This window comes from Haemorhous mexicanus, chromosome Z (genome assembly GCF_027477595.1).
Source record: "Haemorhous mexicanus isolate bHaeMex1 chromosome Z, bHaeMex1.pri, whole genome shotgun sequence".
Classification (NCBI taxonomy): domain Eukaryota; kingdom Metazoa; phylum Chordata; class Aves; order Passeriformes; family Fringillidae; genus Haemorhous; species Haemorhous mexicanus.
Genome location: NC_082381.1, coordinates 20886530 through 20903046, shown reverse-complemented (window position 1 = coordinate 20903046; position 16517 = coordinate 20886530). Strand labels below are relative to the sequence as shown.

Below are 16517 nucleotides of genomic sequence, written 5' to 3'. Positions count from 1 at the left end.
AACTAATCCTGGAAACCATTCCAGAGAAATGGAGAAGTTGATTGGGAGTAATGGTTAACCTACCCGATGCCCGTGACAGGACAGCCAGACTGATGGATATGGGTGGAGCAATGGATGATGTCTACCCCAGCTTCACCCAAGCCTTTGAGACAGCCTCCTACAGCAGCCTTAAACACAAACTGCCAAAATGCCCAGCGAGGAAGGCTGGAAAATGGATGAGGGCTGTCATCAGTGGCACAAAGTAGAGCTGGAGGCAAGTCCTGGGTGCTCTGACCCCCAGGGGCTGATGCTGGGGCAGATGCTCTTTAATGTCTTCATTCATGGCCCGCCTGGAGGAGCAGTTTACCCTCAGCAAGTCTGCAGAGAACACAAAAGTGGCAGGAGCAGCTGACAGCCCAAATGCTCCTGCCATCCAGAGGCACTTCGCCAGGCTAAAGAATTGGCCTGAGGGGAATCTGATGGAGTTGAAGGAAGGGAAATGAGAAGTCTTGGACCTGGGCAGGAATAACCCCGGGCATCAAGAGGGGCTGGGAAGCGGCAATTTTATCTTCCTTGCCTTGGTGCTTAGGGGTTGCATTGCAAAGCAAAGGCAGCAGGATGACTGCAGCCGGAGAAAGAGAGGGTTTGCGGAGCCGAGCCCGGCCGGCCCCGGAGCCGCCCCGCCCGCGCTGTGCCCGCAGCCCCGGCTCTGCCGCGCTCGTCCCCGCCAAGTCCGGCCCGCGCCGGGGCCGCGCTGGGCGCGCGGGGGCCCGAGCGCAGCGCCCCCCTCAGGCCGCGCGCCGCCGGCGCAGCCGCGGCCGTTGCGCTGCGGGCGTTGCGGCCACAGTCGGCGATCGACGCCATGGCGGAGCTGCCGCTGCCCGCCGGGCTCCGTGCCAGCACCTTCCCCGCCAAGCTCTGGCGCCTGGCCAACAGTCCCCGCGTCCGCTCCGTGCGCTGGGACAGCCGGGCCACGGGGCTGCTCATCGACCGCTCCCTCTTGGAGCGGGAGCTGCTCAGCTCGGGCGACGCCCAGAGGGGCGGTGGCGATGGGCGGGCCCCGCTGCCGCACACCTTCCGGGCCACGCAGTTCCGCAGCTTCGTGCGGCAGCTCTACCGCTACGGCTTCCACAAGGTGCCGGGCTGGCTCGGCTCGGCTGCCCCGGGCGATGCCGGGGCCTGGCTTCACTACAGCAACCCCTGCTTTCGCCGCGACCGCCCCAACCTCCTGCTGCGCATCAAGCGCCGGAGCGCGGCCAACAGGCAGCGGCCGGCGGCGGGGCGGGAGGGCCGCCGGCGCCCGCCCTGCGGCTCCCAGCAGCTGCCCGGGGCGCGGCCGCTGCCGGACGGGCGGCACGGGCGCGCTCGCTTCAGGCCGCTGCCCAGGGAGCGGCCGCCGCTGCCGGCCGGGCGCCCGCCCAGCGGCTTCCTGCTGCTGCACAGGGAGCGGACGCTGCCGGACGGGCGGGAGCTGCGCAGCCCCCGGCCCGGCCGCCTGCAGCAGCCCCCCGGGGAGCGGCCGCTGCTCGTCCGGCGCCCGCCCTGCAGCTTCCACCTGCTGCACAGGGAGCGGCCGGGGCCGGCCCGGCGGGAGGGGCCGAGCCGCTTCCAGGAGCTCTACGGGGAGCGGCCGCCGCCCGCCGAGCGGGAGGTGCTCGGCATCCCGCCCTGCCATTTCCTCGGGCTCCACGGGGAGCGGCCGCTGCCGCTCGGCCGGGAGGGGCCCCGCAGCCACTTGCAGGAGCTCTACGGGGAGCAGCTGCCTCCGGCCGAGCACGGCGTACTCGGCATCCAGCCCTGCAGCTTCCGGCAGCTCCCCAGGGAGCAGCAGCCCCCAGCCTACGACCCACGAGGTAGGAAAAGACTTGTAGCCTGGCTTTTGCAAAAGGTTTAGAAAAGTGACCCTTTGAAGTAGTTTTCCATAAGGCTCTCTCATTGTCGGCCAGAAGTTGTCAAGCCTACCGGGAAGGGGCACCTAGGAGGCCAAAAGATTCTCTGCCTGGTTTTCCTGGCTGCTTCCCGTGATGTTTGATCCAAGGCAGCACTCGAGCTCTGTGTCCCCCAGCCACATTGTGGAGCCTGACCAACGCGTTTGGATTCTTGCAGCCACCCCGGGCACTTCAGGGCCCAGCACTCCAGCTGGCAGTGCAGCTTGTGCAGCATCGACGGCCTGCAGCTCAGCACAGAGCGCACCTGGGCAGGAGGGATGGTCGCCAGCAGATCTAGGCCTTGCCGTGGAGAAGACAATTCGGGAGATCAGGATGTCCCTGTCTGAAAGATCTCCCTCTGCTCAGGTAATTGCATTGGATGGGGATAAAAGGGGCTGGACTGAGAGCTTTCGAACGTGGTTACATGGCGGAGAAGCAAAGGCTTCTTTAATTGAACTTATTTCATCATGATTTAGTTATTTAATTCTTCTTGCGAAAGAAAGATTTCTGAGAGAGGGAATGAAGAAGAAATGAAAAAGAGGTTTTTCTTGCTGGGAAAGAGGAGAAGAGTGTTTGGAGAATTGCCACTGAAGGCCAAGTGTCCCGTGCAGGGAGGGACATGCCAGAGGTTCCTCTGTTCCAGCAGCAGGTGTGGGCTGTGCCTCTTTTGGGTGGGAAGGCCAAGGCCAAGCAAGGGCAGGACTGCAGCTGTAGCTGTGTCTGTGTGAGCCCTGCCATGCGTGTATGTGCTCCCAGAGCCGTGGCTGGGGCTGGGCTGGAGCTGCAGCTCTCTGTCCTTTTGCAGATTATTATACGTGTTGGCCAAAGAATGTCTCTCTTTCTGTTCATGTGCTGACCCATTGCCTGCAGTACATTTATGATTATGAAGCATGGCAAACTCAAGGTGGGGAGAGGGATTTTTTTGGATTTACCAATGCCTTCTTTTCAAGTGGCATCACTTTTGTCTTCTGTCAAGTCAGACTTAGCAGTTTTCAGAAGCATTTTATTCCGTAATAATAGGAAAACGTTGCAGGCTCGGAACCATCTTTAGAATCTTTAGGGGTCCTGTTGGTCGCAGAAGAGATGAATGTTCTGGAACTGGTCATAGTGAGAATATCTTTGTGTCCAAAGGTAATTTGCAGGTGCTTCATTGTGGACATTTACTTCCTCGTTGGAATAGAAACACTACTTGGTTGTCTGGCTTTTCCTGTCTTTTGGGTTGTTATTTTTTCCCGCTGTCCCAGTGTCCAGATTTTTGCCCCTGATCACAAATGCGATCCTGGGAATGCCCTGGGTGCATAAATGTTTGCCTGGATCGTACCCATGGGGCAGCAGCAGAGGGCTCCAAAAAGCACCACCTCGTGCTGGGTTGTGTGAGCGCTTGGCTGGGGGTGGTGAGACGCCCAGGCAGAAATGTGTGCTTTGTGTGGGGGTTTGCAGCACCCAGCCCTGGGCAGGGCTGGCAGCGAGCTCTGTCCTTGCTGGCAGCAGGGAGAGCCCCTGGCTTTCTGCTGGCTGATTTCTCCCAGCTCTGGCATGAACCAGGGTCAGAGCGTGAGGGCACGTCCCCTCACTTGGTGTCTTCTGGTTTGCTGTGCGCATGTTTTGTCTCAGAGGTCATTTTGTAAGAGCTTCAGTTTAACCTTGGCCACCTGAATCCTGAGTTTAAAAGGCTCCTCATGTGAACCGGGTGGGCAGTGTTTCCTCCTCTGTGCTCCATGTGCTTTGGGAGTGGAGAAGGAGAGTTATCGTATCCCTGATGTGTTTCCAGGAAAATAGTGAGTGATCTTTGGGTTCCTTTCTTTCTGTTTTTCTGCTCAGGACAATGTCAGTGTTGCCCCCGATTCCTCAGGAGGGGAGCCTGTGGACAGAGCTGCAGCAGAGGAAGCTTCATCTGGCACCGAGAGCTGCAGGAACGGTTCCCAGGAGCCCGAGGAGCCTGGTAAGGACAGAGCCCTCACTGGTTTAGAGAGGTGTGAGATGGCTGCTCTGAGCAGGCTTGGTGCTTCCTGGTGCCTTGAGTTCAAATCCTGCACTGGCACAAGCTGCCTTAGTCCTGCCCTCCACGCTTCTCCAGAGGCTCTGGCACTGAGTCCTGTGCCGTGGCAAGAGAGCAGGGAATAAAGCTGACCTTGGGGGAGTTGTGTCACCAAGTTGGGTGTCCCAGCCTTGTGCTGAAATCGGTGGATAAATTTGCTGCAGGCTGACAGGGGAGGCTAGGCTGAGCGACTCTTGAAGGAACAGGGGAAAAGAAGAGCAAAAAGTCAGGCTAGAAGTCCAGATCACTGACTCAATGTAGTACCAGTCTGCTGGTATTGGTGCTGACCCACCAGAAAAACAAGGAGCAGAACATCAGAGGCCAGCCAAGTGAAACATCACAGTCAGTCCAGTATCAGAATGGAAAGCTGGAATGAGCCCTGATTAGGGAGACCTAAGAGGAGAGAGGGAGCGCTTTGGATCCATTCCTTAGCCAAGCTGGTGCAGCCTGCAGGCCTCGTAGGGAGCTCTGTCCCTCGCAGCCCTTCCTGCCAGAGCCGATGGTCGAGTTGGAGCAGCTGCTGCTCGCTGCAGGGGGCAGTTGGTAGATGGCCCTGGTAATGGAGCTGGTTCATGACTCAGCTCCCAGCAGCCCTCAGCTTCAGGCATTTCAGTGAGGACTGAGGTCTGTCTGTCAGCACAGAGAAAGAACAAGGCTGGGCTTCTTTGTGGCTCCTGGGGCTGTGTGTGTTTCAAGCTCTCGTGGGTGCCCTTTGCACTGCGAGTGCTGAGACTTTATTGAGATCCTTCAGTGTTTTGAAACACGCTTTTGAACACTTGGAATGGTCCCTGTTCTTTTAAGGGCAGGCTTCAAATTGCCAAGTAAGAGTCTGCCTTTCAGGCCATCTTTGACAGTCCCTGGTAGAAGGGCAATTGCTGTCCAGGGGAAAGGTGCACAAGGGCCAATATTGACTGAGCGTTCCCTTGGCTTCCCAGATGCCATCTGACCAACATCTCCAGGAGGGCTGCCCTGCGTGGCAGGAGGAGACAGAGGAGAGCCCGTGACCATCGGGCAGGTAGAATTCCTCTGCTTGTAAATATGTTTATAGATTCCTATGGTTTTATTTATCAAAGGGTATAGTTCTATTTATAGATTAGAGTGTTCTTTTTATATAAGCATATATTGATAGATCTGTAGAGTTAAATGGGGATATATATTCAGTTAGAGAAGTGATAGATTTTATTATAAATTTACACTTACAGATTTTCAGAGTTTAATTTTTTTTTTTGTGTAGAGTCCAGAAAAAATATATAGATGAAGTTATATTTATAAATGCGTACAGTTGCATAGTAAGAGGAATATGAGTGTTTAGATGTATAGATTGATGGATAGATTGCTGTTTGTGTAGGCCTAGGCTGCATTTTTAGCTCTTTGCCCCCTCGGCTGCCTTTCTCACCTCTTGCTTTTCCCCCTGTGCCCCCTGTGTCCCCTCTCCCTGTGCTGGGTCCGAGCTGGCGGCCAGCCAGCCGGAGCAGCACTTCCAGCCCCGGCTGTCCCTGGAGCGGTGGGAGCTGCCGCTGGCCCCAGGCACTGTCCCCTGAGGAGCTGCTGAAGGACGGTGAGCCAGAGGGGGCTGAGGGGGCTGAGGGGGCGGTGGCGCTGAAGGGACGGGGAGCCTGAGCTGCTGCTGGGGCTGAGGGCTGTGGGGCAGCCGAGGCCAATGGTGGCACTGAGGTGACAGGGAAGTGGCACAGGTTGAGGGGCTGGCAGGTCTAAGGGGGATGGGATGGGATGGGTCAGAAAGGGACTGAGGGGATGAGAGGACAGTGAGGGCCTGAAGAAACTGAAGGGGGCTGGGGGTTCAGTGAGAGCATGGCGGGGCTGAGGGGATGGATGGAGCCAGCAGGGAGCACAGAGGGCTCCAGGACTGCAGCTCTGCCAGGCCTCGGAACCAATTGCAAAGCCTCCACTTTTGCCCCAGCTGCAAGGAAGACCTCGAGGACAGCCGGAGACTGATGGGAGCCAGCAGGGAGAATCTGAAGGGCAGCAGCAGGAGCAGGGAACGGGGACCTGCTGCTGCCAGCCTGGAGAGAGATCGGGTGAGGCCACAGGCCCGGGCAGGCAGGGTGGGGCTGAGGGCGGCGTGGGCTGTGGCAGGAGCAGGAGCGGGCCCTGCCCGTGCTGGGGCCGCTCAGCGCAGCTGCCCCGGCCGGCACAGGGGCTGTCCTTGGCCAAGGCAGCTGTGCCGGCAGGGCCCGGCAGCTGTGCCGCCTGTGCCGGGCTGCCGGGGCTGCGGGACGGTCCCGCCGCGGCTGCGCTCACCACAGCCTGGCCCGCTCGCCTGCTTTTTCTTTCCAGCCCTCCTGGGGAGGCTCTGAGATTTCCTCTTCCCTGAGGGAAGTGCAGCTGCTGCCAAGGGAAACGTCCCCGTACTCACTCAGTGTTCCCTTTGCTTGCCAGATGTCCCATCTGCTGTCCCTGTCCAGGAGAGCTGCTCTGCACGGGAGGAGTAGACCGAGGGAGAGAGGCTTTGAAGATGAGGCAGCTGGGATCCTTCTCCTTCATCTGCTGTTTGAAGATATACAGACTTGCATGCAGTCATTGATATTTACATCGATATTTTCATATGTAGCTTGCTATTTGTATGGTATATTTCTATACGTATGTTGTTATATTTATTAATGTACTCTGTATATATGTACGTATATGTATATATGTACGTATAGATATATACATACAGGTTTGCAGTTACGTGTTTGTGTAATTATGTATCTAGTTTTTTATGTATGTTGTAATATCTGTGTTCAGTTATTTTTCCGTATGCGTTCAGTTTTGTAGGTGTTTATATTTTTTTTGATGTAGTTTTCAGTATATGTCTTTTTAAATTAGTGTATTGGTATTTCTATTAGTAGATACGCCTATTTTTATATTTTTTATGTATATTGACCTATTTCTATTAAATGTTACGCATGTCTCCAGATGTATAGCTGTATATTTTTATGGATGCAGTTGGATTGCTGTTTAGATTGCTACAGCAATATTTGTATATTTTTAGATAGTTGTATATTTTTAGATAATATCTATTTTTATATATATTGTATATAAACTTTAATATTTAATCTATTTACATCTGTATATTTTTATAGTTATATATGTATTTTTAATATGTGCATATATGTATGTATTTAATTATTTTTAAAGATGTATAGAGGGTATAGTTGCTTAACTCTATCTAGTGAATTCTTAGTTTAAGGCTATTTTGAGATAGAATGCTTCTTTTTGTATTTCTATAAGGGGTCTACGTTTGTAGTAATATGTAATAAATTAAGTTGTTAAACGCCTAATTGATCTTTGTGTATAGTGAGTTGTGTATAGTAGAGGCTAGCAATAAATCAAGTTTGGTTAAGTGAACTTGGTATTTGTATATTTTTACATAGACTGGTTGTAATAATCTAATAAATTGCTGGGTTTACCTTAAATTGAGATCTGTTGAGTTCTGTATTGTCAGCATGGGTGTAGCAGTTTGTAATAAATGACATTTTTCAGCTAAAATTGATTCTGGTGGATTTGAGGATCAGCAGTGCGGCTGTGGCAATCTGCAGGAAATGCCATTTGTCAGCTGCGATGGCTGTTGTGTGATTTGTGCTACCCAAAGCCATGAGCAGATGGAAATGCTGGAGGATTTTGGCCATGGAAATCTCCGGCCATGGCCAGCACATGCCCCACCTGCACTCAGGCTGGGCAAGGGAAGGGCAGATTTGGGCTGGCAGCAGAGCCACGCCTTGGCTCAGAACTCGCTGCAGAGGCCTGCTGAGAAAACTCCGGGACTCCACTGAGAGCAGAACTCCAAGCAGGAGCAACCCTGTCAGGAGCAATCATTCACAAGGAAAAAAAGAGAGAAAATGTGGCCGAGCAGATGTGGGGATACTCTGTGAGTCTGATGAAATGCTCTGAATCACCACTGCCTCGTCACGTCTTCCGCAAAAATATTTTGTTAAAAACTGAACACCTCCCATGGAATACAGATTGCACTTTCCCCTTCCCTTGCTGTGTGACTGGAGACACTCTCTCCTTATCACTGAGAATTTTTGCCCTTCCGCACCTCCCATTCAATCAAAGATGATGTACTACCTCTTGGCACCATAAATGAAAACAGCCCTGCCCTCGTGGCAGTGTTTGCAAAGCCTTCCCTCCTCCTGTCCCCACGTCTCACGGAACCCTCCCCTGCTGTTGTCCAAACTGTGCCTGAGGTGAGTGAGGGCTCCAGGAGCTCAGGAGGGTGCCAGAGCACCGCCCGTGGGAAGGTTTTGCAAGGCTTCCTAAGCACCAGTAAACTCTGGGTTTGCCAATCTTCCCCTGGAATACTGTCCTGCTCAAGAATGATCTTGGAGGGCACTGTGCCTCCAGCTCACTCAAAGTTTGTTTTCTTCAAGGCTTGAATAGAGGAAAATGAAAATTGTCATTTTTAGAGTGAAATTTGGGGGATGGTGCAGCTGGGTTTGCTCCATTATTCCCTGTGGAAATTAGGGAAAAGCTTTACATTCCCAGTAGAAGCTGACTACCGGCCCACACTGACCTGAATGGGGCCTAGGTGGGCTTGCTGCATGCTGGTCCAAGGGAAAAGCTGGAACAAAGTCCCCTTTTACTGCAGATGGAGTCTGCACTGTTGTCTCCAGGGCTGTCTGTGGTAAGACACGGCAATCCAGCCAGAAACTCTGGATATGAGAGTTCCAACAGCAACCTGCTTCCTGTTCCGGCTTCCAAAGCTTCCTGTTCCCTGCCCCTTTTCTCCTGTACAGGGGACACAAGACTTAAAAGGAACAAGCTGAGCAATCTGTGAACCTTTGGGAATAGATACAGGAGGGAATATGTTCTAACCATAATTTAACAACCCCTTGATAGTCTGCATCAATACCCCAGGGATTATATGCAATTCCTTTTTACTGGCAGATGATCTCCCTAACAGAAAAGCACTAAGCCCACCCCGCAAGGGTCCTTTGACATTGGCGTCTATCAGGTGCACAGCAGAGTCCGTGACGGTGACGTCTACTGCGGTGCCCAAGTCCATTCTGGCACTTCCGGCTGTTGACGATTTGAGTGAGCGAAGTCCCCCTCCTCCTCCACGGTGGGAGGCTGAGCTATCCAGGCAGCTCTCCGTATTTGTTTCTGCACATGAGGAGATAATGCTTTTCCAAGGTAGTTTCCCTGGAACCAACAATCCTTAGTATTGTGTTTATCTTTTTTGCAGAGAGAACAAAATTTTTTCATAACTGCAAAGCGACACTGACTCCGAACATGTCCGATTTTGCCCCACCCAAAGCACTTAACGTTCTTTCCCTCTGCTTTCTTTTGCAGTTTTGAAATCAGTGGTTCTACTGCACCCTGTACTGCAACAGCTACATAGGACGCCTTTTGCCTTTCTGTATTCCTAGCCGTCAGTTCCAGCATTTCTGTAACATCAGTTCCCTTTTTTTAATGTACCCAAAATCTGCCAAGTTTTATCATTAGCATTGTCAAAAGCCAGCATATTAAACAATCGTACCTTTGTGTCTGAATCCAAATCGGGATGATCATAAATAGCCTCATGCCATCTGCCCACAAATTTATCCAAGTCCTCACTCCCTCCTTGGTGAATTTGTGTAAAAGACTAAGTGTGTAACCCATCTGGAAGTGCAAGAATGGCATTATAGGCTAGTTGTTGGCTCATCTGTAAAACTTCATCAATGCTCCTAGCCTGGGCAGTGGCAGTAGCCCAGGGCCCTTTTCCAAGTACCTGTTGTGCTGGTAAACCATACAGAGGATCACCTTGTGCCCGAGGCTGTGCTGCTTCCTGGGCACACTTCTCCTCCCGGCTTTTGTGGAACATCACCTGCTGGTGGGGTGGCATTATAAGCCTGATTAGGGTATGCACATCAGCTGGAATAAATGTGTTAGAGGTAAAAACATACTGCAAAAGTGACTGTGCAAGCTGGGATTTTAAACCAAAATGTGAGATTGCAGCTGTTACCCTCTCTAAAATCTTCCAATCAAAAGAATTGGAAGACTCTACCTGCAGCATTAGTTACTACAGGAAAAGCCTGTATGTCATTTGTGAGAAAAGTCCCTTCTACAATGGCTTCTGTAATAACCCCCTGCCACTTGCCTTTCTGTGCTGCTTCTCTTTCACAGTCGCATTCCAATTCTAATTCCACATTCTTTACAGCATGAGAGGGAGGATTTCGTTTAACCAGCTTGGATGCTGGCTCAGAGACAAAATGAGAGGGTGGCAACCGCTTTCCTGATTGTCTGCCCGAACCCACAATCATTTGCAGATCCATTTTTTCAAAAGAATAGTCTCTTTTGGGGACAAATGAATCCTTTTGTTGAATTACCAATTTTTGCAAATTGTCCACTAAAGATCTTAAATCCCCTTCAACGGAAGTATTTTCATAACAACATCTCCTTCCTTATCCTTTACAGCATGTTTAGTCTCTAAGTTACAGTTATCAGCAGTTTTTTCACTCTGAGTAGAACAGTCTTTTGTTCTGCAGACCCGAAGAGGTTTTTGCACTGCGAGTACAAGTATCCTTTGGTCTGCAGACCAACACCTCTGAAGAGGCAGCAGCTTCCTCTTTCTCACGAGGAGCTGGAGGAGCAGTTGGTGTAATGCTGGATGCTGAGCCGAGGGGTTGTGGGCTGCGCGAGGGAATATCTAAGGCTGTAGAAAACAGCGGCTGAACTGAAGTTGCTGGAAATGCCTGAGGCTTTTCTGACTCAGAGGCAAGGGCAGCACAAGCTACAGCAGCAGCTTTCCTCTCTGCCTTTAAGGCCTGTAAAACCTCCATGATAGTTTTCCACAAAGTTGCATACTTGGATGCCTCTTTTGCCTCATGCCCCCCCGGATGCAATGCAGTCCCACAACCCTCACCCCACAGCTTCCCAAGTCGAAACCTCAAAAGCAGCCTGTGCTCCTGCTATGAGATTATGGTCCCAAGCCCAGTGTAATAGTCCCTTCAAATTGGAAGCATCCTACTTATATTCTCTCTTAGAGAGGATATGTTGGAGGAGTTTGTGAACACCTTCCCTTTCATGTTCAGACCCCATCTCCTCCCTGGCCGCTCACCTTGATCAGGGCGAGATTCAGGACATCTACGACTGGAGCTCCAGTAACCTTTTCCTCTCACCGGGGCAGTGAGGATACTTTTGACCGGCTCCTCGAAGGCTGGCTCTGATCCTCTGCACAGCAGCCAAATTGCCGTCCTCGAGTCCCTCTCAGGGTTGCACGCAATCTCCCCTGGAAATGTGGGGGGGAAAAAGCGGGATGTGGAGGTTCAGGGACATCACACCACAACCAATATGATCATGTGAAACCAAATTTATTATCTCTAAAAAGACTCTATTTGTAATAATTCTCTACACGTCTCTAGCTAATCCATGATTGGTTAACCCTAGCTGTTCACGAGTCTAAAATTGGATGCTGATTGGATTATCTAACTTTTCATGCGTGTGGCTGTGGTTTTCTGTCCCACCCATGAACTGTCTTTTTCCTCACTTTCCCAAGCTCACTGACAAACTTGCTGAGTCCATTTGACTTTTCTTCTTGTATCTTTTTCAAGGATATACCGCCCCTGTTTTCTGAATATGTCCATTATTTTTTGTGAACATGTCCATTGTCCATTATCCCAAGCAGGCTGGATTGTGCATCGGCTGAATACGGCCATTGTCCTGCAAAAACTCTCCGATCTGCAACAAATCCTCAACACCTAACTTCAGTGTGTTTGAGCCAGCGCTGTTGGCAGCACTATCTCTGCGTCCTGGGACATTTCCTGGTTCCTGTGCCTTGACACTGCTTTCACCTGGGGCTGGGGAAGGAGTTTGGGTCCCTGAACTGGCTGGTGGTGAAAAGCAGGTTCATTTTTGTGAGATGAGGTGATGGTGTTCACGTGTCCCCGTGGCTTAGTGCCCTTTGTGAGCTTCTTACTTGAACTAGAATTTGTGGAGTGTTTAAACCTTGTTGCTTTTTGTTTGGTTTTTTTTTTTTTGGGGGGGGGTGTTACTACTAAGAGAAACAAGTTGTTGTAGTCCCTGAAATGTTCCGCTTTCATCCTTATGCAAGATAGTGAGGAATAGACTCTTTTCATCCCTTAGGTAATTATTTGCTTTACTATCGCACTGCAGTGAGATAGGATTAATGTAGGTTACAAGTAGTAACAGAACATAAAATAAGACAACGATAAGCACAGGAGCAAAAGATAAAAAATGTCTCAATTTTTCAACCTGAAAAAACTATTAAGTACCCCACAGCAACTACAAGTTCTAGCTACTAGCAGTGCAATAAAAACACAACTGCCCTTTTCCCCCCTTAGCATTTTCTGCCTGGCCCTGTAAAATTTTTTTTTGCACCTTGTTTCTTAGTTTGCTTTCCAAACCATTCCATGTCCTCAACAGATCTTGAGAACAGATCTTGAGTAGATCTGAATAATTGAAAATAGGAAATAGGAAATAGGAAATTGAATATAGGAAATCAAATGAGGAATCACACTTCATAAGCTTGGGCTTCTGGACTGAAAACTTAGGTTAACTCAAGTAGACATTGCTGAATGCTCAACCTGGTCTGGCAGGCTCCTGTCTCTGAAAGGTGGCAACTGAAACCTCTGTGTTTGCCCAGAAAGGCAAGTTAGGGGATAGCTAGTGAGAGGAATAGCAGATTTGTCTTTACAAACAAGCTGTGGTTCTGCTGGTAGATGAAACTAGCACTGGGAGATAAAAGAAACAATGGGAGGGATTCCACTGAATGATGAATGGAAAAAGAGATTTGCTTTTACAAATCAACTTTAGGTTTGCTGATAAACGAAATTAGACATTGAAAGATGAAAGAAACAATGGGGAAGAAAAACCCCTAAATACCATAAGAATTAAAAAATAAAAGGGAGGGTTATACATTAGAGGGAAATCTTTGGTGTCAGGTGTGTCGGGGAGTCTGTACCTCTCAAGTACCTCAGCCAATGGGGAAAGAGAGAAGGGAAATGGGGCCGGGAATTGAGGATAAAAAGGAGGCTGCATCCTCCAGAAATATGAGAGATCCCAGGAAAATGCCCCATGGTCTCTCTCTTTATTAGAATACAGCCAAAAAGGACTTGTTTGTCTCCTTTTTGGACATAAACCTCTGGTGTTCGGGCACTAGGACCAGACCAGGGGCTGGCATGCTCTGCATTTCCAGGATGGCTCATGGACAGGGTAAGGTGGTACTGTGCACTCCGGATCAAGCTGTGATTCTATGGATACTTCAGCAAGAGAAGGTTTTTTCAGGGTGATTCAACCTTCACCCTTGCTATGCTTGCTGTGACATTTGCATCTCTCTTTGGTAAAACTTCAGAAACCTTAATGGTGAAATGTTACAAACATCAGCAAAAGTCATCATAGTTTGCATGCAAAAATGCATAAGTTTTGACATTTGGGAACTGGAAGGAACTAATTTCTATTGGTGATGATACCAAAGAGGCAAGGTTGGTGCCTTGTAGCCTATGTCTGCTACTCTTGACTGAAAAATACCTTTTGAAGTGGCACCCTATGGCCCTGGATGGCCAGAACAGAGGTCCAGGAGGCCAGACAGGTGTTTACTACTGACTCTTTGACCTTTTAAGCCAAATAAAACTTTAAAATTCTCAGAATTAGTTATTTATAAAACAAAAGAATAAAGGAGAGAGGTTGTACACTCTGTGTGTGTGTAACACCTTGAACATACCACATTATAATAACACACTCTCCAAACATCCATTCTTTTTTATGACCATTATCCATTAGGAAATGCCAGGTAAAACTTATTTCTTTGTTCAGAAGTACCTCACCTACTGACAACAATTAGAATTGCTTACGGGGCCTCAGTTGCAAATGCAAAACATTCAAAACTCAAACTAATTGGTTACATTAGAAAACACACCTTGCTTTCCTCAAGAGGTTGATTGTGAGCTGTTTCCTGAGCTATTCATGAAAACATCCTGGGGCTGTTTGCATCAAACACTGGGATTTTCTTAGCAGCAAAAGAGGGAAAGTGCCCCATGTGTGGGAAAGTAATTCCCTCACAAAAGATGTGCTTGGGGGCTACTTAGGCCAAAAGAATTTAGTTTTAGTTCCATGGGCTGAAGAACTGCCCATCGTCTGCTTTATCAGAAGAAGAGTGTTGAGTCTTTGGCCCCTTCCAGAGCCTTAAATGACTAAAGCTGAAGGGATTTCCCCCAAAAAGCAAGGAGTGTTTTGAGGAGCGTGGCCATACCTGTCTGCAGAACTGACCATGGGCTAAGGGAAGGTCCTGCTGCCCAGAGCCAGCCCGAGGTGTCCCTAAGGATTTGTCACATCCTCTGCCTCCTCTGGCAGTGCTGCCACAGAGCACAGCAGGAGGGATTCCAGGGATTTGTCAGCACGGGGAGGCAGAGCGTGAGCTCCTACTGATGTTTCCATCCAGGGCTGGCACTTTCAGGCCCGCAATGACAAATTCTGCAGCTCTGGCTGCACAGTTGTTGTTGGCGGTGCTGTGACAGCCTCTGCCACCAAGCAAGAGCGTCTGCAGGGGCAGGATGGTGCAGAGATGCCTCTCAGAGAACGGAGAGAACACCTTCAAACAGCATCTGGCAGAGCTAATGAAGGGCTGGTGAATCCCTTTGAAGGGCATGAGTTATGAAAACCTCTCTCTGTGAAAATAAGAGACCATAGGAGTGAAGAGAGAAAGGGAAAGGGGAAGGGAAAGGTAAAAAAAAGAGGAAAAGGAAAGAGAAAGGGAGAGAGGGAGAGGATAGAGTCCTTAGAAAAAAAGGATTAGTCCCATATGTAGTCTTTCCTTCTTGTCAAGGAACGAGCTCAAATCTCCAGGCAAATATAAAAGGCTACAAGATTGTAGGAGTATGTAAATTACAGTGTTAATGAACCTGACTAGAATTCAGTTTTGACTTCTGAAGAATTAAAGATTGAACAGAGAATGTCACAGCCTCACCTTTCCTCAGTGATATGTGAAAGGCCAGAAGAAGAAGAGAGAATCTGACTTACTCTGCTGGTGCCTGCTGAAATCAACATATACTGAGAAATTATTGCTGTTATTGAAAGACCAGTTTAAGTTACAGGAGGGTCTCTTGCCTTGGTGAGCTCTTGGCCCTCTGTGGTACACCTCACCTCAATGCAGACTTCAGGTGGTTTGTTGTTCTCCTTTTCTTCCTCCAGAACACCAAGAGATCAAAATTATTGGTAAAAACAGGACTTCTACTTTCAGTCAAAGCCAAAGAGAAGCTCTGCAGGGCTTCTTCCTAAATACTCTGATAAAATACTCTGGTGATCTTATCACACACACCCTCTTCTCAAAACTTTGGCCCCAGATTCTGCTCTGGAACACCATGACTTCCTTGTACTCTGAAAGAGGAAAAAAATCAAACCTCATGAGCTGGTCCTACCTTTAAAACCAGTGTTCCTCCCACCAGAAACTTTTTTCCTGTGCTCTGCAATCCCCACTGTTTATTGCAATAAAATGCATCTTTTTAAACTAGGTTTACATAAGTTCCATATGCTTGGATGAGTTTGTATGCCTTTTTATCTATATATGTTTATTACCAGTATCTGCTTATTGCAACATTCCAGGAATCCCTTTTGACTCTTCTCTCCATGTTCCTGCAGAAGGTCAGGTCACTCTGGGTTTCACACCATTAAAAATCCAGGTTGTTCATGTCCTAGGTGTGATGGGCAGCCACAATTTCCCTGCTGACACAGAGACTGAGGACAAACCCCTCTGCTGTCACTGAAAGCAAAAGAAAGGAGGAAGTTTCTGCCCATTGGAAAGTCCCCGTTGGCCTGAAGGACTCTGCCTCTTCTTTCTCAGCAGCAGCTCAGCAGCCGGACACAGAGAAGGACAAGAGAGGGAGGGATGGTTGACTGGTGTGACAGTGTCACAGCACTTGCAAACAAGAGCTGAGTCTGTCAGTAAGATCTCTGCAGAGGCAAGTCCTTGCTGAGGATGAGGAGCTGTGTCACTTGTGCTTAGTTTGCATTGAGTTAAGGGCACGGTGGGTTTTCATCCTGCAGGTGTGGCCCCTGTGACAACAGCCTGTTCATCCTTCAGGGGGCTTGTGCCCTCAGGGACAGTGCTGCTCTTGCCAGCACACCACAGTTTGTCCTCATGCCAAAGAGTCCCTGCAGAAATTACTTCCTAAAGTAACATTTTCCTTTTGCTCTCAAACCAAGGATTTAGATGTAATGGTATAATAGAAACAAATCTTTTTCCCTGTTGTCTATCAGGACAGGAGGAAAATCCTATCACATCCAGATAGCGAGGCATTGATTTCACTTTCAGTGTGGAAATGACTTGCAGGAGCAAGTGAAGTAAATTCTGTGCTGGAACAGTGAAGTCCTGCCACCATAAATCAGTGTGGTGCCTGAAGGGTTTTTTAGCAGGTTTGCAACTTAGTTGGTGCTCAAGAAGTTTATAAGGTCCAACATAGACCTAAGGTTTGCAGAGCAGAGTTTAGGAGTTTAGGCTGACAGCTGAGAGAGCATAAATTAAATGGTCTTTCCAACGCAGAAGGCTGGTGAGAAATGTTGGTGTTTGTGCTCTCCTTCCTTGTTTAAAAGGATAGCAACATGTTTGATGAGATTCTGGAATTGCAGCTAAAAAT

General features: G+C 49.4%; 2 long non-coding RNA genes across 2 annotated transcripts in view; one reads left to right on the top strand and one right to left on the bottom strand.

Annotated features, from left to right (window-relative positions):
• Positions 1-16517, bottom strand: part of LOC132342026 (uncharacterized) — a 35256-nt gene that overhangs the window by 10686 nt on the left and 8053 nt on the right. The window lies entirely within an intron of this gene.
• On the top strand, positions 4957-7437 carry LOC132322206 (uncharacterized). Its single transcript, XR_009485043.1, has 3 exons — positions 4957-5503; positions 5867-5984; positions 6346-7437. It is a non-coding gene; the product is annotated as an uncharacterized LOC132322206 (long non-coding RNA).